The sequence below is a fragment of the Dysidea avara genome, chromosome 3 (genome assembly GCF_963678975.1).
Source record: "Dysidea avara chromosome 3, odDysAvar1.4, whole genome shotgun sequence".
NCBI lineage: Eukaryota > Metazoa > Porifera > Demospongiae > Dictyoceratida > Dysideidae > Dysidea > Dysidea avara.
In genome coordinates this window covers 36,293,237-36,318,422 of record NC_089274.1, presented here as the reverse complement: position 1 = coordinate 36,318,422, position 25,186 = coordinate 36,293,237, and the positions used below count along the sequence as shown (strand labels likewise).

Sequence of the window (25,186 nt, the reverse complement as noted above, 5' to 3'; positions counted from 1 at the left end):
AAAGTTTCACAGTACAAGATTGAAGGTATGTGAATGTGCATGCATATGATTGCAGTAATTCAAACTTAGAAGTGCTATGTTTTTGTGCGCAGGCATCCGAGGTCTCCTATCACTTCCACTGTACTCGTATGCAAGCTCTAAATATGTAGAAACATGCCATGAAAAAAAGGAATACTAGAATATGGTAGATGGCATTATGGAATAAAGCCGCACAAATCATGCTGCTAGAAAACCAGTCTTTAATCCAGTTTAATGTTGACCACTTGACTATAACCTTCAACGCATACCTTTCTTTGCCTCTTGGATGCTTGAGTAGATAACTCTTCACCTCCCGCCAACTGGTGTTAGTGGTGGTGGTTTGGTAAGTGTACCTGGTCCAGGCTGTCACTTTGGGTTAAAATTATCTAGTCCAAATTTGAGGTCAAAAGTCTACAAGGCCCTTAGTTTTTAGGATAAACAGATAGTTGGGCAAGGAATGGATAGGGGTGTTCTATGCCCCAAATTCCTTGCTTTAGGCCACATGTGGGGTGTCTGAAAGTGTGACAACCATCCTAACTGAGACCTGGTACTATCACATTCCCTCTATCAGGAATGGAGATGCTGCAAATGCAGCTAGAGCCCTTTTAATCTCTGCTTCAGAGCAGCATGGCCAACATTGTCACAAATGCGACTGCATGCTGGTATGCCCTCTGACATGTGTGAAGCTGACCCTTGCTCATGAAGAGCAATGTGCCAACACTCTGATTTGAGAAACAGCACTTGTTTGCGTAACAGCTCTCAAGGTTAAGGAGCTGAAAATGTGCCTATTAAGAATGGCACTTCCAACACTCTTATTTGAGAGGCAACACTTGATAGAAATGTTACACCTCTCACAATGAGGAGCTGACACTGACCCATGGAAAAGCTGCATGGAGTTGGCATTGTAGCATATCAACACTCCCATTTTTTGAGGAGCTGACATTGGCCCATGAAAGAGCCGCATGTCATCACTGTTTTTTGAGGAACTGACATTGGTCCATGAAGGAGCTGCATGTTGTCATTCCCCTTTTGAGAGCTGACATTGGCTCATGAAAAAGCCACATGTTAACACTGCCATCTGAGGAGCTGACATTGACCTATGGAAGATATGCATGTCAACACTCTCATTTGAGGAGCTAACATTGACCCATGAAAGAGCCGTATGTCAGCACTCTTATTGAGGAACTGACATTGTCCCATAAAAGAACTGCCTGTCAACATTTGCATTTACAAGCAACAGTGGAACCTGCATGTGAGCTCAAAATTATTAGTATTAGTATTAGTAAAAAACTATTAGTATTAGCAGTAAGTAAGCTAGCAGTATACGTACAAATAGTGCAATAGCAGCAAGTATAAGCAATGTACATATATGTGGCCACAGCATGTACATATATGTGACAATAACAAATGAGCAATACATGGATAAATGTATCCAGACAACATACAGCAAGCAAGCATTTATACATGAAACAACAGCAATTAAGCAATATGTATGGGGAAATAAAGAAGGCATGCATTTACTACAATATACGAACACCCTCATGTTAAATGCCAGAGTAACTGGGGGTGGGAGGGGAGGGGTAGTGTTAGCTGATGGTACACACACTGTCCACTGCCACTTGTTGAGCACTTGGTACATCTGCGCATGTGCAAGTATTCTTATTAAGGCACAATCATTCCTATTATTGTCCACTGCAATTGAATGCCTGATGCTGGTATCGTGTTCAACATTAACTTAGTTTAAAGATATTTAAATTCCATTTAATGTTGACCACTTGACTATAACCTTCAACACATACCTTTGCCTCTTGGATGCTTGAGTAGCTCTTCACCTCCCACCAACTGGTGTTAGTGGTGGTGGTTTGGTAAGTGTACCTGGTCCCGGCTGTCACTTTTAGTTAAAATTATCTAGTCCGAATTTGAGGTCAAATGTCTACAAGGCCCTTAGTTTTCAAGATTAACGGATACTTGGACAAGGAAAGATTTGGTGTGCAGAGGTGTTCTATGCCCCAAATTCCTTCCTTTAGGCCACAGAAAGGAGGCCACTAAACAAAGGGCAGCCTTTCACGCAAATATCCAGATCCATATGTACATAAGTGCCTAACCTGACTTTGGTACAAATCCATGTTGCTGTTCAGTGATTAGCCTACTCTTGTATAGATGTCCCATTGTTGCATCATGATTAGTCCCTTCAAAAAGTTTGGAAATAATACTGATGTGATGCTTACTGGTCTATAGTTTGATTGAAAAGACTTATCACGTTTCTTGTAAACAGTAACTATATTAGCAACTTTCCAGCCACTTGGTAATTGGCCTTCTTCTAGTGATCTACTTATATCATAGATAAAGGAATATAAATTTGGGCTGCTGCTTCTTTTAAATTTTAGGATCTAGTCCTAGTACTTTAAATGGTTTTAGCAATAACAACTTACTACAGAAAATTCAAGAGAAATAGTAACATTGGTAAGAGTACTAGCAAAATCACGATCAGGAAAATCAGGTATATCCACTAAGGTTTCTCTACCCATATAGAAAAAACATAGTTGCTGCTACTTGGATACCAGGGTGTGTTACTACCTTGCTACCAGGTTGAGTCTAGGTTGCACGACAAGGTTGCATCCACCTATTATCAGCTGGTAAACACCATGCAATTGACATGCTTTCAAGTTGTTTTCCACTTGTATACTGCCTAGTAGCAAGGTTGTTCATAGATATTAGGTTGTTAAACCTTTTGGTCCTGGTTTCTGCGCAAGCTGCATTAAACTATGCCCTCTCACATACACAAATTAAAACAATCACAAAAGATTATTTTCAAATTACATTTGTTGCTTTAATTGTTAGTGTCATTTTCCAAGGTCACAGCTTGCTTTATCTTCTGAATACATTCGGTATATACGTTGGTTATCTTCTGCTGCATTGAGTTTTCTGCTGTATTGAGCCAACCTGGTGTACATGGCAGTACATCATTACAGTACATCAGTGAAAATCATAGTAGTGGAATGGTGAGTCTGGAAATAACATTAGTATACATGTAAATATTTTGTCACACAACACTGTGTTGTGTTATGTTCACAGGCATTGTGGATATTGCTGGTCAATGCTGGATCACCTTTGTACCTGAAACACTTGACTTGTGGTACTAGGACAAGGAAGTGAATTTTATTGCCTCTTCATGGTACATTTCTATTCAACATTTGTGCTGTTTTGCTTTACAGCTACATCCATTGCCCTAAAGACTTGATAAGATGTGTTGTGCATTTGTGATAATATACATTCAATTATTGAACTGTTTATTTGTGATTTTTAACATCTTAATATATACATTTGAGGAAATTATTATGCTATTTACACAGAATGTCTCCCACACTACTGTTAATAATATTCACAAGCAATAAGTACTTTAGCTACTAACCTGAAGGAAACCTGCCTGGATAGCTATGTCACTGAGTGGACAATCATTTCATAGCTGGCCTGAGTTCATTACTGAACCACCGTAGTGCACAGTAACAAGCAGTTTCAGTGATATATATCTGGCAAGAAAGTAATAACACCATCAGCGAAGCTCAATTTCGGGTGAGGTACCTTTAAGTGAGCTGTCTTCTCACCTCCCTAGGAGCTATCTTCAATCTGTTCTTTGCTGGCTGAGTTGTCTGTTAAAGAACTGACAGCAATCCTTCATCAAGTCATAACCTTACCATGGACAGCTACAGCACACCATGGGTGGCAATCATTTCAAATATGCATCCTGCAAGTCGCTCATACTTATATGCTCACGACTATCACAGTAACAACTCCAGTATTGTACATCTGACGAGAAAATATAGTAGAAACACTTCCCTTTACATTACTGAGTGAATTACCTTCAGAGTGATCTTCTCGACTTCTGTGATGTTATTTTTGTGATATAAATCAGTAGCTACCAATGGATCTCTATAAGAGATACATCAGTACCAATCTTCCAAACCTCCGGCAGTGCAAATTATTTTGCAATTTTTCAATGGCCTATCCCTGGCAATGACAAGATTGACATCGACTTTTAAGAATAATTTGATTACAGTCATGTGTAACTGAAATGTACATTAGCTGTTGCCCCTGGTGGGCTTTGCTAATTAAATATAATAATAAGGCACCATAATCAACAGTTTAATACTAAACGTTGCAGCTATATATGTAGCCATATCCTGTGAATTACCAGTGATTGCAGTGGTTAGGCACCAGCCTATTATGCTTTTAATTTAGCCTATTATGCTATGCTGCAGTGCTCAAAAATTTTGCCTATTATGCTCATAATTATGCTCAAAAGTTTTGCCACAGTTCCAATGTTTTGTTACTTTCTATGGATAATGACAAACCTTGGCATATTAACAAATGGCTAAATGTAAAAAGTACTTGTTGTGCATTAAGAATTTGGCTGCATTGTAAACTATAATAACAGTCGTGTCAGATAACTACTTAATGCCATATAAGTGGCATTGACTGTTCTATTAACCTTTTTCTGTGGCATGCATTTTTGCTTACAGTATGACAGTTATTCTGCCTATTATGCTAGCATTATGCTTGATGCTTTCAGGCACCCATTTTGCTCAAAATTATGCCAGCATAATAGGCTGGTGCCTAGCAGTGGTTCAATCATCGTAGCTCATTGCTGTGAAGAAATGTTATAGCTGTGCCTGTGGTCTTGTCTTCTTTTCCCCTAGCCTTTGTGTCATTGTCAATTATAGCACACTGCATGCTGTGGTCTGCCAGGCTAGATTCTCTTCATCTTCAATGAGATCTTCAGTTTGCTGTGGTGCATATGGTCTTATCTGTGTATAGATTATTGCACATTACTAGCTTGGTCAGGAGTTGGTATGCTATAGTTGTGTACGCATGGTCTGCATGTAGCTCCCTTGTACTACATGACATATGTAATATTAACAGTTTATGAAACAGTTCAGCATGATTGTTGCTAAGGGTCACTGATTATATGCTTGAATGTCTGTCTGTCTGTGGAAGCGCAGTTCTGAATCACCTTGTCCTATAACGCCAACTTGGTGGATACACTCGGTGGGCCTTGGTGGGTATGTGAAGTGTAGCCAGCATCCACAGAGGATGGGTTAGACGCATCTAGATTCTGTCTATATAATGTACATTGTACACTTGTAGTGATTCTGTTTTCTTATATGGCTTGGGTTAGGTAAATTGTACTATGTGATAACCTTTATGTAATAATATTCATATTTTTAACTTTATTGGAAACTTTCTGAGATCTCCACAATAGACTTAATAGGATTTAATCACTGATATCTCTGTTGCCTACAATAGCTACAAACTTACATTTGTTTATTTACATCAAGTTCCCATCACATTAGCACTGGTTAAATATCCACAGCAGTGACAGCACACATATCTATAAGAAGCATACAACTTAGTTGTTGTTGTTTTTTGCAAATAAATAATATGTACACATGTGGTAATCATTGATTAGATACATTGTCACAAGAACATAATAATAATGTATAAGAGCATATAACCTTATGATGGCTTATTAAATAAACAGCTTTGTGGTGGTATCTATGTATGTATATATATATAAAGCTGAAAAGCCGTCTGACCGTCACGCCGCTTACTCACCAGACTTGGCACGAATCGACACAATCTGTGCTGATACTGAAGCACTCATCATCTGCCTACTCTAAGATTGTTATCACGAGTTCACGCGTGCTTCCGTTTGTTCTCTACAGCACGTAGAAGGCCAAGGTGTAGAGAAAACTTGAGCAACATTCATTTGAAAACCACAGCACATACTGTTCAAGTGGTAGAACGCCTGACTAGTGTGTAAGAGGTCGTGGGTTCAAATCCACGTGTTGACAGATTTTTTTCTTTATACTCAGTACCTTTTTGTGAACATCTTTTTAAAACACGACTTTTAGCTCATATCTTGGCATGCAAAGCACGTATCAACGCGGGACTTTAGCGATATTAAACGCCCATCATCTGGCAACTCAAGTGTTGTAGGAAATCAATACGTGCATTTGTTCGCTCTTTATAGGGCGATGAAGGCACTGGTGTAGGGAAAGATCACAGAAAAGTTCAGCTACATTCCTGTCAAAACCACAGATAAACAACTGTGGCGATTTGTGCACCTCCCTTAACCTCAAGTTATTATAACCAGCCAGGGTTCAATCCCTGCCTAGGTCATAACTTCTTTTTTTTTCACTTTTGGGACCTTTTTGATGCACCTTTTTGTTCTATCTGTTCCATGCAAGTCTTCATCTACAAACTCTTATGCTCAGCATTGACACCTAACTACCTCACATCATAGGGACTCTTATAGCACTTTTGGGATAGGGCAGGCAAATTGCCAACGTATTTGTCCATCTGTGTGTTGGTCCAGTGTGTTGTATTAGAGTAGGTAAAACCTTCTTTCACCAGTATCCAGAATATCTACATCTTTTTTTTAAGCACATAGGTGTGCACTGACATGCAAAACTGTTTGTTCAGATTTACCTCATTACTGCTGGAGTAAATAGGCAGCTTGCATGATTGGACAGATACGACCGTGCATCTGAAAAATGATAATACTGGAACCATGCAGATTCATAGTTTACACCGAGGAACTGCGTCTGACTTGGCACAACTGTTTCACTATAATCCTGCTTACATGCTTTCACTCTAAAGGTTCGTACATTACCTTAATGGTCAATTACACTGCAGGTGTTTTAAAATTGGGTTTTTGTATGGCAAGAGGTATATGTGTCACTGCAACATCAGAACTGAAAGTGCATAGCATAGGACAAGTTCTGAACCTTTGCTTGCCATGCAGTAACTATAACTGCAAATTGTGTTGGCTTTAAATTATGCCCAAGTTCATTTCTCTTTGTGACAGTCGGCAAGGTAAACATCATATAGAAACTGAAACTGTACCATGTGTATACCACCTGTATGTAATGTAGGGTACACTGTATATACAATTGCCTTAGCTCACCGCAGCATGCAGTTTAACTAATTAGCCTTGTATGCTCATTATTTCACTATATTATGTACTGCATAAGGATCATGTACTTTAAAGCACTATCAACATGCATGCTACACAGCAAATATAGGACACTAGTATTTGTGACCGGATCTGCGAAAAAGGGACATAATTGCACAAGCCTAAATTACAGTATAAAGCATTGAATACATTGGGTGAAATACTTGTGTATTATTGAAAAAATTCCATAATATTTTTTACCCCTGTTTCCTAGTGAAGGAAGGGACTAACAATAAACACCTGGATACCATCTTATTCGCCTGCTCAAGAGGAGTTGGAAAATCTTTGTTTCGTTGCAGTAGACCCAAGGATACGTAAGTATGAGTGTTTGTTTACATCATGTCAAAGCGATCGTACGGGATCAATTATTCTTCACAAAGTTAGCCTTTGTATGCAGTGAAGAAGGGTGAGTAAAGAACAAACTTACCCAGTAATTGATTCCCCTGTTCATGGCGAACACGATGGTGAAACGTTTCACTACGTATCTCAATCTGTTGGTAAGTTACAACCGTTTTTGTAAGTGCATGTAATTTATTTTCCCTATACTTGCTGTACAAATCAATTTTTTCTGTTGTTGCTACTTTGTAGGGCTGTAACTCCCAAATCTAATGGCATATGAAGCTGAAACGTTGCCAGTAGGTACACTTGGCTAAGTAGATTATAAATATTTAATAACCAGGAATTCAAAAAATATGCAATTATGTGCTGTTTTCGCAGATCCGGTCACATTTATGCTTGGTTCCAATATATTAATTGTTGTTGCTTTAGTTGTCCTGCATGTAAAGTAGCAAAGGTTTTGTTTGTTCTATACAGCACGTTGAAGTCACTGGTAGGGAAGATGCATTGAATAATTGAACTACATTCCTGTCAAAACCACAAACAATAAGCTTTAGTGTTTTGCATCACTAATGACATAAGGAAACCTCATGCTCTTTTAAAATGTGACATCACCATGTACTCTACATAGCTACATGAGCAGTGCTGGTGTTTAATGCTTGGTCCCTCTTCCTGGCATTAAAATGTTTAATTTAATGTGGAGATGGTCCTGCACGTAGGGAAGGTACCAATGCTATTACCTACAATAAACTAACAACCTTCTGACAACTTTATCATGGTAATACAACCTCCCAACAACCATATGGTTCTGAAATACAACCCTATCCTGGTTATACAATTATTTAGCAACCTTAAAACTACTTTGCAAAGCTACAAGGTAGAAACTACCTTGTTTTTTCTATATGGGTAGTAAATACACTACTAAAAAATTCATTCAACACTTCAGTCTTCTGTAAATCAGTAAGTGCTTCATATCCATCTTTGACTAATGTTGGCATTATTGTTTTAAGTTTGAATGTGACAACATTGATCTTCAAATATGTATATTTGTGCATTTATGCCAAGTCATCTTCAGTAGACACTTGTAGTTGTTGCACTGATAATTGGTTGAATAGTTGGTAGGAGCCTAATTTTGCAAATATCAGTATTGGTTGCAAAGCAGAAACAATTAGTTGATTAACACAATCAATCAGTAAAGATGGTAATAGACATGTGACAGTAAAGAAAGTGATGAACACATGTACAGCGGTCAGTGGTAAAATAGTTACTTGGTGTATCCATTTTATAGCTGTTTAGGCTTGTTTGTATGGTTGCAAGGCTATAGCAGGCTGTGTATATTTATCAGCTGCCCACGAAATTAGTCGATCACTGTCTGGAATCCCACTAAAAAAACACCTGTTTGAGCAGCTGGCTTATAACTACTTGGGTTCCTCTTCCATGAAAGGGGTTAGTATAGCAGATCTTGTAAACTCGGCTTCCCACAAAATTAATTACATTATCAGTACACACAAATTTTAGTTGATTTTCAAATCCTCCTTCCATATTCTGATGTGTATATAGGCATATCAGTTACAGGAATGGGCAAATAATTGGTATCGGTATATGTGAAAATAAGCATATCGGTACAACCTTAGACACTTGCAAGTGTTTTTTGACTTGCCACATGTTAAATGTGTTTGTGTGATTTCAACCAGCACTCGACATTTTCCAAAGTTAATTGTAAATTTCACTTAACAATATCACAAACTACAAGAACCTTTATGACTGAGTCCAGTACAAGTTATGTGGTGATGGTTGAGGGCACATTGATTATCATATGTACAATAGAAAAGAAATTTAAAGTTCAATTAGGGATCGTAGCCATAAAAAGTCGGGAGGTTGTCTACACATTACTAGTAGACATTTAATCCCTAATTCAGTCTATACCCTAGACTGAGACAACCTCCATAGCTATAATCCCTAATCGAACTTAAAATTTCTAATTTTTCCTTCTACTTCTTTTTTTTTGTAACACAGTTATGACTAATGAATCACCACACACCACATCGAAAGAAAGAATGATGCCATACTAAATGTTTTCATCTGAACACATTTCCCAGCTACCAGTTACTGAAAAAGTGAAGTAGTGCATTTTCAGTTATGTTCAGCCCATTACACAGTGTTACAAATGAAGAACATTATGAGAAGTGTTGCAATCATTTCAGTCAATACAGAAAATACGGACGGTTTCCATTAAAATGTAGGGAAGCTACCACATGCATGCTAGCTAGCTACTGCGAATCAATACGTTGTGCTGTCAGCAAAAAGAAGTGGGACACAAAGGAGGACAAAAGTAAGTCCATGGTATGTACATTGTACATACGGCAGTGTGCTAAAAGGCACCTGGCGACAATGTTAAACAATGAAAAAATCAAGCCTGTAGCCTTATCCATTGTTGAGTTATGCTTGGCTGGAGGCATTAGGCAGTCAGCAGTTAATTAGTCAGTCAGTAGAAAATTCAACGAAATAATTTTTTTTTTTAAAGTTCTGTAGCAATTTATCAGAAGGGTTGAGCTTGATTCTATACGTAACCAATAGTGCTAAAATACCATGAATGTATTGTGAGGCTAGTTTCAGGTTAAAATTTTTGTGAGCAAATGTAACCTCTGTGATCTCTAATACACAGTTTCTACGATATTATGGTTGCCCTCTACAGAAAATGGCCCGAATTTACCACTGCTGTTTGTGACCATCTTAGCGAAAACCCGTCTATAGCTCACACAACCTCCATTTTTTTTAAATTTCTCAGCATTATCTGCATTGTCCCTTTACCAAAGTTTCAGCCTTTTGTTGTGAGCAGTTTTGGAATTACATCGCTAGAAAGTAGGAAGAACAAGGAAATCGATTTGTACAGTGACTATACTAAAAATAAACTACAGGCACTTGCATTCGCAGCCATGACTTCCATTTGGATTAGTCTACAAAGTTGGAATTTGGCTTACAATGTTCACCATGGATTGGCAGATCAACCAAGGTATGGTTTTTGTCTTGCAGTCACCTGTGCATATGCGTATGAAGGCGGTTTTGTTGAAGAAATGGCAATAGTTTTGTTTACGTATACCGCTTTGTAAACAAACTCACTTGACACGTGAACCATTGGGGCTACAGAAATGAAACAAAGATTTCCGAACTCCCCATGAGTAGGTGAATAAGATGGTGTATCAAGCGGCCCAAGAACCCGGCGCGCAACACCCGTGAGTATATTGACAGGAATAAAGAAAACGCAATGTTCGCATCTCGGTAACTCTGTGCTGCCTTGCTGAATCAAGACGATATTTGCTGTGGACATGCCCTCCAACTTCAGCACTCCACATTCCAAATTGGAGCGAAATCGCTTCAAGCATTCCTGAGATATGCAACTTCAGAAATTGTCTTAGTTTCTTGGTTTTTTTTTCTTCTCTTCTTATTTTTCTTCCTCTTTTCGCACACTTACATAAACTGCTATAAAATGCGAACGCCATATCCGATTGCCTTGAAATTTGGCACACAGAAGGGGGGTATAATGGCACATCGTGTTACCAACCTTGGCTGGAATACGATAAACAGGCAAAGAGTTATGAGCGATTATTCACGAAAAATAACACCAATATGTTGTCACGCCTACAGGGTAAACCGCTTATGGCAAGAAACTGAAAATCGGTGGGTGAATAGGTTAACTATTGAACCTCAAACCTTTTGTGGTTTGAAAGAAAACGAAACACCAGGAAGTTACAACGAAAAAACCAACAGTGTAACAATTACGCAATCGAGATTAGCTAATAAAAAATGACTGCTCGCCACGCCTACCAGATAAACCGCTTTGGGGTAATGCTTTGAAAATCGTAGTACAGATGGAGTAATCATCTTAGAAAGGCTCTTCAATGGTGTAGAAGAATCAGACTTAAAGCAAGGGGGTTATAACAAGAAATCCAACTTGGTCCAGCAAGTGCGTGATCGAGATACTCTAATAGAGCAGTCATCCTAATAGAGCAGTCACCCTGAAGAGAATTCAAGAGATCAGCTAGAAACAAGTAACCTGTATAGAGATCAGCTACAAACAAGTCACCCTGTAGAGAGATCAGCTACAAACAATTCACCGTGTAGAGAGATCATCTAGAAGAAGTTACCTAGTAGTGTGTTCATGCAACTATAGAAAGAGATAGTTCAGCTAGAAGAAATCACCTTGTAGAGTTCAGCTACAAAGAAACCACCATGTAGAGAGTTCACCTACAAACAAATCGCCCTGTAGAGAGATCAGCTGGAAGAAGTTACCTTGTAGAGAGTTCAGCTACAAAGAAACAATCATGTAGAGAGTTCAGCTGCAAACAAATCACCTGTAGAGAGTTCAGCTATAAACAAATCTCCCTGTAGAGAGATCAGCTAGAAGAAGTTACCTTGTAGATAGTTCAGGTACAAACAAATCACCCTGTAGAAAGATCAGCTAGAAGAAGTCACCTTGTAGAGAGTTCAGCTACAAAGAAACCACCATGTAGAGAGTTCAGTTGCAAACAAATCACCCTGCAGAAATATCAGCTACAAACAAATCATCCTGTAGTAAGATCAGCTAGAAGAAGTCACCTTGTAGAGAGTTCAGCTACAAAGAAACCACCATTTAGAGAGTTCAGCTAGAAGAAGTTACCTTGTAGAGAGTTTAGCTACAAAGAAACCATCATGTAGAGAGTTCAGCTGCAAACAAATCAACTGTAGAGAGTTCAGCTACTAACAAATCTCCCTGTGGAGAGATCAATTAAAAGAAGTTACCTTTTAGAGAGTTCAGCTACAAAGAAACCATTCTGTAAAGAGCTCAGCTGCAAACAAATCACCTGTGCAGAATTCAGCTACAAACAAATCACCCTGTAGTGAGATCAGCTAGAAAAAATTACCTTGTAGATAGTTCAGCTACAAACAAATCACCCAATAGAAAGATCAGCTAGAAAAAATTACCTTGTAGAGAGTTCAGCTACAAAGAAACCATTTAGTAAAGAGCTCAGCTGCAAACAAATCACCCTGTAAAAAAAATCAGCTGCAAACAAATCACCCTGTAGTAAGATCAACTAGAAGAAGTCCCCTTGTAAAGAGTTCAGCTACAAAGAAACCATCATGTAGAGAGTTCAGCTAGAAGAAGTTACCTTGTAGAGAGTTCAGCTACGAAAAAATCATCATGTAGAGAGTTCAGCTGCAAACAAATCACCTGTAGAGAGCTCAGCTACAAACAAATCTCCCTGTAGAGAGATCAGTTAGAAGAAATCACCTTGTAAATAGTTCAGCTACAAAAAAACCACCATGTAGAGAGTTCAGCTTCAAAGAAATCACCCTGTAGAAACAAACAAATTTCCCTGTAGAGAGAAGAAGTTACCTTGTAGAGAGTTCAGCTACAAAGAAACCATTCTGTAAAGAGCTCAGCTGCAAATAAATTACCTGTACAGAATTCAACTACAAACAAATCAACCTGTAGAGAGATCAGCTAGAAGAATTTACCTTGTAGAGAGTTCAGCTAGAAGAAGTTTCCTTGTAGATAGTTCAGCTACAAACAAATCACTCTGTAGAAAGATCAGCTAGAAGAAGTCACCTTGTAGAGAGTTCAGCTACAAAGAAACCACCATGTAGAGAGTTCAGCTGCAAACAAATCACCCTGCAAAAAAATCAGCTACAAACAAATCACCCTGTAGTAAGATCAGCTAGAAGAAGTCACCTTGTAGAGAGTTCAGCTACAAGGAAACCACCATGTAGAGAGTTCAGCTAGAAGAAGTTATTTTGTAGAGAGTTCAACTACAAAGAAACCATCATGTAGAGAGTTCAGCTGCAAACAAATCAACCGTAGAGAGTTCAGCTACAAACAAATCTCCCTGTAGAGAGATCAGCTAAAAGAAATTACCTTGTAGACAGTTCAGCTACAAACAAATCACCCAGTAGAAAGATCAGTTAGAAGAAGTTACCTTGTAGAGAGTTCAGCTACAAAGAAACCATTCTGTAAGAGCTCAGCTGCAAACAAATCACCCTCCCTGTAAAAACTCAGCTACAAACAAATCACCCTGTAGTAAGATCAGCTAGAAGAAGTTACCTTGTAGAGAGTTCAGCTACGAAGAAATCATCATGTAGAGAGTTCAGCTGCAAACAAATCACCTGTAAAAAGTTCAGCTACAAACAAATCTCCCTGTAGAGAGATCAGCTTGAAGAAATCACCTTGTAGAGAGTTGAGCTTCAAAGAAATCACCCTGTAGAAAATTCAGCCACAAACAAATTGCCCTGTAGAAAGATCAGTTAGAAGAAGTTACCTTGTAGAGAATTCAGCTACAAAGAAACCATTCTGTAAAGAGCTCAGCTGCAAACAAATCACCTGTACAGAATTCAGCTACAAACAAATCACCCTGTAGAGAGATCAGCTAGAAGAAGTCACCTTGTAGATAGTTCAGCTAGAAACAAATCACCCTGTAGAGAGATCAGCTAGAAGAAGTACCTTGTAGATCGTTCAGCTACAAACAATTTACCCTGTAGAGAGAGCAGCTAGAAGAAGTCACCTTGTAGAGTGTTCAGTTACAAAGAAACCACCATGGAGAGTTCTGTAATAAATATATGTATTATATATCTAATCAAAAACAGCCAAGCTGTAAAAAAAGGTGCGGCCCCCAAAAAGGCCATGGTGAAAAAAGATGTGAAATCCAAGGTGGCGGCCAAGAAATGGCTGTGATGGTAGGTTAATGGTTACATTTTAATAACGACAATTCAGGTGAATTTTGTGCCGCTTGGTCTTGGCACCAAATTCACCTGAATTGTTGTTATTAAAATGTAACCATTAACCTACCATCACAGCCATTTCTTGGCCGCCACCTTGGATTTCACATCTTTTTTCACCATGGCCTTTTTGGGGGCCGCACCTTTTTTTACAGCTTGGCTGTTTTTGATTAGATATCACTTCTTTTTGTATTTGTATACTGCAAAGCCGGCCTATGGCTGGCTTTGGGGCTTTTTAACCCATGTGTTTTTTTCGTTACTACAGGAAGAAGAAAAGAACTTAAAGAAGAATTTTGTACTTCAATTATTTTTTTATTTTATTAGTAATTATACAAATTATATACATATATTTATTACATGCCCATTATGCCCCACAGGATATTTTTTTGCAGCTGATCTCTCTACTGGGTGACTTGAAATGTAGCTGAACTATATACAGGATGGTTTCTTTGTAGCTGAACTCTCTACAAGGTAACCTCTTCTAGCTGGTCTCTCTACAGGGTGTTTTGTTTCTAGCTGAACTCTCTACAGGTGATTTGTTTGCAGCTAAACTCTCTACATGGTGGTGTCTTTGTAGCCGAACTCTCTACATGATGGTTTCTTTGTAGCTGAACTCTCTATAAGGTGACTTCGTCTAGCTGAACTCTCTACAGGGTGATTTTTTTGTAGCTGAACTCTCTGCAGGGTGATTTGTTTGCAGCTGAACTGTCTACATGATGGTTTCTTTGTAGCTGAACTCTCTACAAGGTGACTTTATCCAGCTGATCTCTCTACGGGGTGATTTGTTTCTAGCTGAACTCTCTACAGGTGATTTGTTTGCAGCTAAACTCTCTACATGGTGGTTTCTTTGTAGCTGAACTTCCTACATGATGGTTTCTTTGTAGCTGAACTCTCTACAAGGTAACTTCTTCTCTACAGGGTGATTTGTTGTAGTTGAATTCTCTACAAGGTGGTTTGTATGAGGCTGAACTCTCTACATGGCGGTTTCATTGTAGCTGAATTCTCTACAGAGTGATTTGTTTGCAGCTGAACTCTCTACATGATAATTTCTTTGTAACTGAACACTCTACAAGGTGACTTCTTCTAGATGCTCTCTCTACAGGGTGAATTGTTGTAGCTGAACTATCTACAAGGTAACTTCTTCTAGCTGATCTCTATACAGGGTGATTTGTTTGTAGTTGAATTGTGTACAGGTGGTTTCTTTGTAGCTGAACTCTGTACATGATGGTTTCTTTTGTAGCTGAACTCTTTACAAGGTGACTTCTTCTAGCTGAACTCTCTACCGGGTAATTTCTTTGTAGCTGAACTCTCTATATGATGGTTTCTTTGTAACTGATCTCTCTACAAGGTAACTTCTTCTAGCTGATCTTTCTACTGGGTGATTTGTTTGCAGCTGAACTCTCTACATGGTGGTTTCTTTGTTGCTGATAGGGACCCGCCGATTATGCTGGCATAATTATGAGCATAATATGTGTCTGAAAGCATTGAGATAATGCTAGCATAATAGGTAGAATATTTGTGTAATAGTATGAATTCTTGCTTATCAAAATAGCTATCACAGAAAGATCGATATACTCTAATAGAACAGTCAGTAACTCTAATAGAACAATCACATAGCTGACTGTTCTATTAGAGTATATCGATCTTTTCTGTGATATGCATTTTGACAAGTAAGTTTGTGCTTCAGCCACTTATTATTTATCCATAGATTGGAAATTATTAGCAGAGCATGAGAACTGAGGCATAAATAATTGGGCATAATTTGAGCATAATGGGTAAGTATTGAGCATAAATTTAAGCATAATAGGTAAATTTTTGAGCAGTGCAGCATAGCATAATAGGTAAAATTATGAGCATAATCGGCGGGTCCCTAGTTGCTGAACTCTCTACAAGGTGAATTCTTCTACCTGATCTCTCTACAGGGTAATTTGTTTGTAACTGAACTCTGTACAAGTGCGTTTTTGTGGGTGATCTCACTGCAGGTTGATTTGTTTGTAGCTGAACTCACTAAAGGGTGATTTTGCTTGTAGCTGAACTCCTTGCATTGTATCTAATTTCTAGCTGATCTCTCTACAGGGTGATTTGTTTGTAGCTGATCTCTCTACAAGTTGATTTGTGTGTAGCTGATCTCTTTGCAGGTTGATTAATTTGCAGCCGATCTCTCTACAAGGTAATTTGTTTGTAGCTGAACTGTCTATAAAGTGATTTATTTGTAGCTGATCTCTCTGCAGGTTGATTTGTTTTAGCTGAACTCTCTACAGGGTGATTTACTTGTAGCTGAACTCCTTACATTGTGTCTAGTTTCTAGCTGATCTCTCTACAGGGTGATTTGTTTGTAGCTGATCTCTCTACAAGTTGATTTGTGTGTAGCTGATCTTTCTACAGGTTGATTTGTTTGTAGCCGATCTCTCTACAGGGTAATTTGTTTGTAGCTGAACTCTGTACAAGGTGCTTTTTGTAGGTGATCTCACTGAAGGTTGATTTGTTTGTAGCTGAACTCACTAAAGGGTGTTTTGCTTGTAGCTGAACTCCTTACATTGTGTCTAGTTTCTGGCTGATCTCTCTACAGGGTGATTTTGTTTGTAGCTGAACTCTCTATAAGGTGATTTGTTTGCAGTTGAACTCTCTACATGGTGGTTTCTTTGTTGCTGAACTCTCTACAGGGTGTTTTGCTTGTAGCTGAACTCTCTACAGGGTGATTTGTTTCTAGCTTATCTCTCGACAGGTTGATTTGTGTGTAACCGATCTCTCTACAAGCTGATTTGTTTGTAGTTGAATTCTCTGCAAAGTGTTTTGTTTGTAGCTGACCTCTCTTCAGGGTGATTTGTTTCTAGCTGATCTCTCTACAGAGTGATTTTTTTGTAGCTGACCTCTCTTCAGGGTGATTTGTTTCTAGCTGATCTCTCTACAGGGTGATTTTTTGTAGCTGACCTCTCTTCAGGGTGATTTGTTTCTAGCTGATTGCTCTGTAGGTTGATTTGCTTGTAGATGAACTCTCTACAGGGTAACTTGCTTGTAGCTGAACTCCTTACTTTGTGTCTAGTTTGTAGCTGATCTCTCTACAGGGTGATTTGTTTGTAGCTGAACTCCTTACATTGTGTGTAGTTTCTAGCTGATCTCTCTACAGGGTGATTTGTTTGTAGCTGATCTCTATACAAGTTGATTTGTGTGTAGCTGATCTCTCTGCAGGGTGATTTGTTTGTAGCCGATCTCTCTACAAGGTAATTTGTTTGTAGCTGAACTATCTATAAGATGATTTGTATGTAGCTGATCTCTCTGCAGATGGATTTGTTTTAGCTGAACTCTCTACAGAGTGATTTTTTTCTAGCTTATCTCTCTACAGGTTGATTTGTTTGTTGCTGATCGCTCTAAAGGTTGATTTGTTTGTAGCTGAACTCTCTGCAAAGTGTTTTGTTTGTAGTTGATTTCTCTACAAGGTGATTTTTTGTAGCTGACCTCTCTTCAGGGTAATTTGTTTCTAGCTGATCGCTCTACAGGTTGGTTTGTTTGTAGCTGAACTCTCTACACGGTTATTTGCTTGTAGCTGAACTCCTTACATTGTGTCTAGTTTCTAGCTGATCTCTCTACAGGGTGATTTGTTTGTAGCTGATCTCTCTACAAGTTGAATTGTGTGTAGCTGATCACTCTGCAGGTTGATTTGTTTGTAGCCGATCTCTCTACAAGGTAATTTGTTTGTAGCTGAACTATCTATAAGGTGATTTGTTTGTAGCTGATCTCTCTGCAGGTTGATTTGTTTTAGCTGATCTCTCTACAAGTTGATTTGTGTGTAGCTGATCTCTCTGCATGTTGATTTGTTTGTAGCCGATCTCTCTACATGTAATCTGTTTGTAGCTAAACTCTCTATAAGGTGATTTGTCTGTAGCTGATCTCTCTGCAGGTTGATTTGTTTGTAGCCGATCTCTCTACATGTAATCTGTTTGTAGCTAAACTCTCTATAAGGTGATTTGTCTGTAGCTGATCTCTCTGCAGGTTGATTTGTTTTAGCTGAACTCTCTACAGGGTGATTGCTTGTAGCTGAACTCCTTACATTGTGTCTAGTTTCTAGCTGATGTCTCTACAGGGTGATTTTTTGTAGCTGAACTCTCTACAGGGTGATTTGTTTCTAGCTTATCTCTCTACAGGTAGATTTGTGTTGATTTGTTCATTGCTAATCGCTCTAAAGGTTGATTTGTTGCAGCTGAACACCCTGCAAAGTGTTTTGTTTGTAGCTGATCACTCTAAAGGGTAATTTGTTTGTAGCTGTACTCTCTCCACAGTGACTTGTGTGTAGCTGAATTCTGTGTAACTGAATTCTCTAGAGAGTGACTTAATTGTAGCTGAATTCTCTACACAGTGCATGACTTGTTTATAGCTGAACTTTCTTCAGTGTGACTTGTAATGTTCTGAATCTTTATAGTGATATATTTGCTTAACTCTCCACATGGTGACTGTCTTCTTGCTGAACTGTCTATAAGATTAACTGTTTGCAGCTGAACTCCCTACAGAATAACTTGTGATGTAATAAAATTCTATAATGGAATAAATAAATTAGCCGAATGCTCTATTAGGGTGACTGTTCTATTAGAGTATCTCGATCTCGCATTTGCTACACGGAGTTGGCTTTCGAATCATAACTCAGTGGTTTGTAATCCGATTCTTCTGTACTACTGCATGGACTTTCAATGAAGATTATTCCAGCTATACACCGATTTTCAGCTCATTGCTCTAAGCGGTTTGCCTAGTAGGCGTGAAAACTAATACTTTTATATTTATAAAAAATCGATCGTGTAATTGTGACACAGGTTGGGTTTTGTGTCATATCTCCATGGTCTTTATCTCGATTCCTTTCAAACCACCAAAAGGCACTCCTACGATGGTTACTCCATCTACATAGCAATTTTCAACTCATTCCATGAAGCGGTTTACCCTGTAGGCGTGACAACAAATCGATCTTGTTTTACGCGAATAATCGGTCATAACTCCTGAACCATTCATCGGATTTGTACCAAAGTTGACGCTAGGATTCGCCTTTGGACTCCCTTTCTGTGTGCCAAATTTCAAGGCGATCGGAGTACGCGTTTGCGAGTTACAGCAATTTTTGCAAGTGTGCGAAAAGACGAAGAAGAAGAAGAAAAAAAAAAACGAAGAAAAAAAAACGAAACTTTGGCAGCTCGTATCTCGGAAATGGCTAGAGCGATTTCCTTCAAATTTGGAATGTAGACTCCATTGGCTGGCGGGCAACTGTGTAGCAAATTTGGTTCCAATCAGATAAGTGATCACCGAGATACAAAGGTGTGAAAATGACGTTTTCGTTCTTCCTGTCAATATACTCACGGTGTGGCGCGCCGGCTTCTTGGGCCGCACGACACACTACCGTGTGTCTTGATATATAATGTGTACATTTACTGATTAAATCAGAAATATTTAAAGTACATCTGCTTCATCTTTTCTTCTTCCTGTGGTAAAGAAAATAAGATAGGGTAAAAAGTCCCAAAGCCGGCCATATTCCAAAACAGCCAAGCTGTAAAAAAAGAGAAATGGCTATGATGGTAGGTTAAGAAATGGCTATGATGGTAGTTTAATGGTAAAAATTTTAAAGGTTAAGATGATGGTAGGCCAAGAAATGGCTATGACGGTAGGGTAATGGTAAAAATTTTAATAACGACAATTCAGGTGAATTTGGTGCCGCTTGGTCTTGGCACAAAATTCACCTGAATTGTCGTTATTAAAATTTTTACCATTAACCTACCATCATAGCCATTTCTTGGCCGCCACCTTGGATTTCACATCTTTTTTCACCATAGCCTTTTTGAGGGCCGCACTCTTTTATTACAGCTTGGCTGTTTTGTATTAATTGATTTGAGTCTTCCTTCTTCACGTACTGGCCCAAAAAAACTTGTGTATTTTTTCTTGTAGCATGCATAATTTTACGAATTATTTTTAAATTTCAGTTTTCTCAAAACGCATGTTTGTGCAAACTAGACAGGTTTTCACTGCACATTTACCAGCTATGATGGAAGCAATGTAATGTATGAATAAAGTTTAAGTTATTAAACACAGTTAATGGTGTGAAGCGTAGGTCATGCAAGTATCCAAAATATTAGCATGCAACAGTGGGCTCTAATAAGAACAACGCATGCGCAGCATCGTGAGCAGAACACGTTGGCAGTAATTCATACCTGTTGTAAGAAATCTTGCCAGTCGCAGTGGCTTTGAGTCTTCAAGATGGGTACTCGTTGTTCTCACCTGCTGAGGAAGGAGAGGGTTGTCGTCCTTGGGAAGTTCGACTGCTGGATTGAGCAGGCGAGGAGCTTTGTCACACCGGGGGAAGGGCAGCCTCAAGGAACGGGTTTTCCGGGCAAGACGGCAACGCGACAGGATGTAACATTACAGTACTAGTGGCTACCGTCGGGGTCGTCTCTAGAACTGGGTCGCTTGCCTCAGCCCACGCACGGTATCACTGTCACCTGGGACAGCTCCATCGCCGCTGGACTCGTCGCCAACATCAGTGACTACAGCTCCACCTCGTACCATAGCCAGTTCGTCCGACGCCACCTAATCCACACAAAATGCAGGGAGATCGTGTGGTGGGCATTAATCAGAATCTTTGGTAGGGAACTTGAATGCCCCGACTATCGCAAAATGGCCTCAGATGAGATGCTGCATCGGGTAAGCAACAGTATAACACCAATTGGTGTACTAGTATAAGCTTACACACTGTTCCCACACACCCTGTATATATATATATATCTAATCCAAAACAGCCAAGCTGTAAAAAAAGTGTGCAGCCCTCAGAAAGGCTATGGTGAAAAAAGATGTGGAATCCAAGGTGGCGGCCAAGAAATGGCTGTGATGGTAGGTTAATGGTAAAAATTTTAATAACAACAATTCTGGTGAATTATTGTGCCGCTTGGTCAATTTGCACAAAATTCACCTGAATTGTCGTTATTAAAATTTTTACCATTAACCTACCATCACAGCCATTTCTTGGCCGCCACCTTGGATTTCACATCTTTTTTCACCATAGCCTTTCTGAGGGCCGCACACTTTTTTTACAGCTTGGCTGTTTCAGATTAGATTTCATTTTTTTTGTATTTGTATACCCCAAAGCCGGCCTATGGCCAGCTTTGGGACTTTTTTAACCTATGTTTTTTTTCTTTATTACAGGAAGAAGAAAAGATGAAGTAGATGTACTTAAAATATTTTATCACTAAATGTACAAATTATATATATCTAATCAAAAACAGCCAAGCTGTAAAAAAAGGTGCGGCCCCCAAAAAGGCCATGGTGAAAAAAGATGTGAAATCCAAGGTGGCGGCCAAGAAATGGCTGTGATGGTAGGTTAATGGTTACATTTTAATAACGACAATTCAGGTGAATTTGGTGCCAAGACCAAGCGGCACAAAATTCACCTGAATTGTCGTTATTAAAATGTAACCATTAACCTACCATCACAGCCATTTCTTGGCCGCCACCTTGGATTTCACATCTTTTTTCACCATGGCCTTTTTGGGGGCCGCACCTTTTTTTACAGCTTGGCTGTTTTTGATTAGATATCACTTCTTTTTGTATTTGTATACTGCAAAGCCGGCCTATGGCTGGCTTTGGGGCTTTTTTAACCCATGTGTTTTTTTCTTTACCACAGGAAGAAGAAAAGAACTTAAAGAAGATTTTTAATGCTTCAATTGTTTTTGATTTTATTAGTAATTATACAAATTATATACATATGTTTATTACATGCCCATTATTCCCCACAGGATATTTTTTTGCAGTTGATCTCTCTACTGGGTGACTTGAAATGTAGCTGAACTATATACAGGATGGTTTCTTTGTAGCTGAACTCTCTACAAGGTGACCTCTTCTAGCTGGTCTCTCTACAGGGTGATTTGTTTCTAGCTGAACTCTCTACAGGTGATTTGTTTGCAGCTAAACTCTCTACATGGTGGTTTGTTTGTAGCAGAACTCTCTACATGATGGTTTCTTTGTAGCTGAACTCTCCATAAGGTGACTTCGTCTAGCTGAACTCTCTACAGGGTGATTTGTTTGCAGCTGAACTCTCTACATGATGGTTCCTTTGTAGCTGAACTCTCTACAAGGTGACTTTGTCCAGCTGATCTCTCTACGGGGTGATTTGTTTCTAGCTGAACTCTCTGCAGGTGATTTGTTTGCAGCTGAACTCTCTACATGATGGTTCCTTTGTAGCTGAACTCTCTACAAGGTGACTTTGTCCAGCTGATCTCTCTACGGGGTGATTTGTTTCTAGCTGAACTCTCTGCAGGTGATTTGTTTGCAGCTAAATTCTCTACATGGTGGTTTCTTTGTAGCTGAACTCCCTACATGATGGTTTCTTTGTAGCTGAACTCTCTACAAGGTAACTTCTTCTCTACAGGGTGATTTGTTGTAGTTGAATTCTCTACAAGGTGGTTTGTTTGAGGCTGAACTCTCTACATGGCGGTTTCTTTGTAGCTGAACTCTCTACAGAGTGATTTGTTTGCAGCTGAACTCTCTACATAATGGTTTCTTTGTAACTGAACACTCTACAAGGTGACTTCTTCTAGCTGATCTTTCTACAGGGTGAATTGTTGTAGCTGAACTATCTATAAGGTAACTTCTTCTAGCTGATCTCTCTACAGGGTGATTTGTTTGTAACTGAACTCTCTGCATGATGGTTTCTTTGTAGCTGAACTCTCTTCAAGGTGACTTCTTCTAGCTGATCCCTCTACAGGGGGATTTACTTGTAGCTGAACTCTCTACAAGTGATTTATTTGCAGCTGAACTCTTTATGTGGTGGTTTCTTTGTAGCTGAACTCTCTACAAGGTGACCTCTTTTAGCTGATCTCTCTACAGGGTGATTTGTTTCTAGCTGAACTCTCTACAGGTAATTTTTTGCAGCTAAACACTCTACATGGTGGTTTCTTTGTAGCCGAACTCTGTACATGATGGTTTCTTTGTAGCTGAACTCTTTACAAGGTGACTTCTTCTAGATGAACTCTCTATGGGGTAATTTCTTTGTAGCTGAACTCTCTATATGATGGTTTCTTTGTAACTGAACTCTCTACAAGGTAACTTCTTCTAGCTGATCTTTCTACTGGGTGATTTGTTTGCAGCTGAAATCTCTACATGGTGGTTTCTTTGTTGCTGAACTCTCTACAAGGTGAATTCTTCTACCTGATCTCTCCACAGGGTAATTTGTTTGTAACTGAACTCTGTACAAGTGCATTTTTGTGGGTGATCTCACTGCAGGTTGATTTGTTTGCAGCTGAACTCACTAAAGGGTGATTTTGCTTGTAGCTGAACTCCTTGCATTGTGTCTAGTTTCTAGCTGATCTCTCTACAGGGTGATTTCTTTGTAGCTGATCTCTCTACAAGTTTATTTGTGTGTAGCTGATCTCTCTGCAGGTTGATTAATTTGTAGCCGATCTCTCTACAAGGTAATTTGTTTGTAACTGAACTGTCTATAAGGTGATTTATTTGTAGCTGATCTCTCTGCAGGTTGATTTGTTTTAGCTGAACTCTCTACAGGGTGATTTACTTGTAGCTGAACCCCTTACATTGTGTCTAGTTTCTAGCTGATCTCTCTACAGGGTGATTTGTGTGTGGCTGATCTTTCTACAGGTTGATTTGTTTGTAGACGATCTCTCTACAAGGTAATTTGTTTGTAGCTGAACTCTGTACAAGGTGCTTTTTTGTAGGTGATCTCACTGCAGGTTGATTGTTTTGTAGCTGAACTCACTAAAGGGTGATTTGCTTGTAGCTGAACTCCTTACATTGTGTCTAGTTTCTAGCTGATCTCTCTACAGGGTGATTTGTTTGTAGCTAATCTCTCTACAAGTTGATTTGAGTGTAGCTGATCTCTCTGCAGGTTGATTAATTTGTAGCCGATCTCTCTACAAGGTAATTTGTTTGTAGCTGAACTCTCTATAAGGTGATTCGTTTGCAGCTGAACTCTCTACATGGTGGTTTCTTTGTTGCTGAACTCTCTACAGGGTGTTTTGCTTGTAGCTGAACTCTCTACAGGGTGATTTGTTTCTAGCTGATCTCTCTACAGGGTGATTTTTGTAGCTGACCTCTCTTCAGGGTGATTTTTTTCTAGCTGATTGCTCTACAGGTTGATTTGTTTGTAGATGAACTCTCTAAAGGGTAATTTGCTTGTAGCTGAACTCCTTACTTTGTGTCTAGTTTGTAGCTGATCTCTCTACAGGGTGATTTGTTTGTAGCTGATCTCTATACAAGTTGATTTGTGTGTAGCTGATCTCTCTGCAGGGTTATTTGTTTGTAGTCGATCTCTCTACAAGGTAATTTGTTTGTAGCTGAGCTATCTATATGGTGATTTGTATGTAGCTGATCTCTCTGCAGATTGATTTGTTTTAGCTGAACTCTCTACAGGGTGATTTGTTTCTAGCTTATCTCTCTACAGGTTGATTTGTGTGTAACTGATCTCTCTACAAGCTGATTTGTTTGTAGCTGATCACTCTGCAGGTTGATTTGTTTCTAGATGATCTCTCTACAGGTTGATTTGTTTGTAGCTGAGCTCTCTGCAAAGTGTTTTGTTTGTAGTTGATCTCTCTACAAGGTGATTTTTTGTAACTGACCTCTCTTCAGGGTGATTTGTTTCTAGCTGATATCTCTACAGGGTGATTTTTTGTAGCTGACCTCTCTTCAGGGTGATTTGTTTCTAGCTGATTGCTCTACAGGTTGGTTTGTTTGTAGCTGAACTCTCTACAGGGTGATTTGCTTGTAGTTGAACTCCTTACATTGTGTCTAGTTTGTAGCTGATCTCTCTACAGGGTGATTTGTTTGTAGCTGATCTCTATACAAGTTGAATTGTGTATAGCTGATCTCTCTGCAGGTTGATTTGTTTGTAGCCGATCTCTCTACAAGGTAATTTGTTTGTAGCTGAACTATCTAAAAGGTGATTTGTTTGTAGCTGATCTCTCTGCAGGTTGATTTGTTTTAGCTGAACTCTCTACAGGGTGATTTATTTGTAGCTGAACTCCTTACATTGTGTGTAGTTTGTAGCTGATGTCTCTACAGGGTGATTTTTTTGTAGCTGAACTCTCTACAGGG

General features: G+C 39.0%; 1 protein-coding gene and 1 long non-coding RNA gene across 4 annotated transcripts in view; one reads left to right on the top strand and one right to left on the bottom strand.

Annotated features, from left to right (window-relative positions):
• Positions 1-25,186, top strand: part of LOC136250834 (uncharacterized) — a 443,931-nt gene that overhangs the window by 169,669 nt on the left and 249,076 nt on the right. The gene's annotated exons all lie outside the window — the stretch shown is intronic.
• On the bottom strand, positions 2,852-3,819 carry LOC136248625 (uncharacterized). Its single transcript, XR_010697786.1, has 4 exons — positions 3,714-3,819; positions 3,601-3,668; positions 3,431-3,548; positions 2,852-3,026 (listed from the first exon to the last, which is right to left on the bottom strand). It is a non-coding gene; the product is annotated as an uncharacterized lncRNA (long non-coding RNA).